The following is a 2,500-nucleotide window of genomic DNA, read 5'->3' on the forward strand; positions in this document are numbered from 1 at the left end:
CCAGCGGCTCGCTCCGGGAGCGGGGAGCTACGGAGCGCTCCCCGAGTCTGCATTTAGGGGGACGAAGGCCCTCGGGCGCGGCCACGACGGCCACGGCCACGACGACGGGCCTGCGAGGCGACCCCAGCCGCGCCGCCGGGGTGGCAACCCCCGGGCGGCGATTGATCGTCAAGCGACGCTCAGACAGGCGTAGCCCCGGGAGGAACCCGGGGCCGCAAGTGCGTTCGAAGTGTCGATGATCAATGTGTCCTGCAATTCACATTAATTCTCGCAGCTAGCTGCGTTCTTCATCGACGCACGAGCCGAGTGATCCACCGCTAAGAGTTGTCTGGCTTTCGGCACCGAACCCCGCACACGGGCGGAGGGGGCCCCTTTTTTTCTCTCTCGCCGAGGGGGCACGCACGCGGGCCGCCCCCGGCTTCGACCGTACGAGCACACAACGCAACGAACCGAGTGGGGGGGGAAAGAAAAACCATCCGAGAGCGAAACGCCCAACGGAACGCTCCGAAGGTCGGCGGGAAAGGCGGGGGGACCCGCGTCCCCGACCGCCTCCCCCCGCCGCTACGAGCGAGGGGAGACGCCGCCGGCAAACTGTGCCGTCCTCCGGAGGCGGCCCAGGCGCCCGGGCTCGGCCCGGCCTCCGCACGGAGGAGGCACGCGGCGCGCGCCGGACCGCGGGGGGACACGGCGGCCCGCCCGGCCTCGCTGCAACGGGACGACGGGACGCACGCGGCCGGGGGCGCGGCCGTCGGCCCCCGCGCGCGCCGCTCTCCCTTCTCACCGCCGCTCCGCGGACCCGCGGAGCGCCGCCGCGCCACCGCGCGGCCGGCTCGCTCTCTCTCCCCAGCGGCCTTGCCGCGCTCGAGACGGCACGCGACGGCCACCGCCCAACCGGCAACGCCCCCCGCGGGACCGCTCCCGCCGGGAAGGGCGAGCGCCCGGCGGACGCGCTCCGCCGCCGGCGCCGGAGGCGGGCGCCGCACCGAGACCCGAGCCGGCGTCGCGAGCGCCCGGAGCCTGCCGGACGGCTGACCCGCCGCCGCAACGGCCGCACTCCCGGGACCGCCGCCGCCTCGCACCGTCACGGAGCCCCTTTTTCCTCGGGCACGCGCGGCCCAGGGGAAGGCGTGCGGCGCCGAGCCGGGGGGGTAGGCGGGGAGGGGGGCAGCGACGCCCGCCCTTTTCTCCCCGCTGACCGGGCGGGGAGACCGGGCGGGGAAGCGCCCCCCCCCCCAACCCCCCACGGCCGCCGCGCGCACGACCTTCCTCCGGGGCTCCGCGAGCGGACGGAGAAAAGGGCGACGGGGAGGCGGCGGGCGGGGCCCGGGCCGGGACCGCCGCCGGCGACGGCGGGCGCCGTCCGGCCGGCCGTCCCCGCTGGCGGGGGACACTCGCCGAGCGGCGCCGCCGCCGCTCGGCACGGGGCCGCCCGCGCTCGCGGACTCTCCGGCGACGGAGGGACCTGCCGAGCGCTCGGCCCCGGGCGGGCAGGCGGTCGCTGAGCCGGGGACGGCCGGCGACCGGCGCCGCCGGCGCGCTCGAGGAGAAGGCCGTCGAGGGGAGAGAGACGGCGCGGCCGCGCCGCGCGCGGCGCCGCACCCCAGAGACCGCAGAGGCGGCCGAGGAAGGAGGAGAGCGCGGCGGGCCCCGGCGGCCGCAACCCCGCAGCTGAGGAAGGGGCGAGAGAGCGCGCGCTCTCTGCCGGCGTCGCCCGTTTCGAGGCGAGCGGGTCGGCCCCCGCGGCCGACCGCGCGCCGCGGCCTCTCCGCCGAGGCCGGGCCGCGGAGAGGGGGGGGCAGGGCGCCCCTCCCCGGCGCGGCGCGACAAACCCCCCGCGCGCGGTAACGCGGCGGGACGACGGCCGCGCGGCCGGTGGCCGCGGGCACCACCGCAGGGGATCACGCGGGAGTAGCTCCCCACCCCTCAATGGAGCCGCGCACCGCCGCCCGGCAACCGCCGCCGCCGCCGCCGCGGCGGAAGGACGCGCCGAGCCGCCCGAGTCTTTAAACCGCCGCCCCGGCTCGGCGGCGGCCCTTTCGCGGCCCCCTCCCCGCAGCGTTTGACGACGCCGAGGAAAAGGAAGCCGGGGGGCCGCCGGAGGCGCGGAGCGCTAGGTACCTGGCCCTGGGGCGAGGGAAACGACCTGCATGGCCCCGCCGGGGTGCCTCCCCCGCTGCCGCCCTCGGGGGAGCGTCCACCGGCGGGGGCGCGCCCGACGTCTGCCGCCACCACCGCGGCGTCCTTCTCGGGGCCCGGGGTTTCCCTCAGTAGCCCGGCGCTGCGCCCGAGAGGACCGCCGCGGCTCGGGCCGCCCCGCCGGTGCGGGGACGCGGCCCGGCCGCCGAGCGACCTCGCCGACCACGCCGGGAGAGGCCGCGGCGACGACGACGCCGGCGGGGCGAGGAACGCCTTCGCCGCCGCCTCCGCCGCCGCGCCTCCCCGGCGGCGGGTCCCGCGCGCTCCCCCGCCACGAAGCGCGGCCCGGAACGCCCGGAGGACC

The 2,500-nt window shown here is 79.1% G+C and overlaps 1 non-coding gene across 1 annotated transcript; it reads right to left on the reverse strand.

Annotated features, from left to right (window-relative positions):
- Positions 1–173: 173 nt before the first annotated feature.
- Positions 174–326, reverse strand: LOC146764483 (5.8S ribosomal RNA). The gene has a single exon (XR_014950828.1). It is a non-coding gene; the product is annotated as a 5.8S ribosomal RNA (ribosomal RNA).
- Between the last annotated feature and the right edge of the window lie 2,174 nt (positions 327–2,500).

Source organism: Lonchura striata, chromosome 33 (genome assembly GCF_050655825.1).
Source record: "Lonchura striata isolate lonStrDom1 chromosome 33, ASM5065582v1, whole genome shotgun sequence".
In the NCBI taxonomy this organism is placed as follows: Eukaryota; Metazoa; Chordata; class Aves; order Passeriformes; family Estrildidae; genus Lonchura; species Lonchura striata.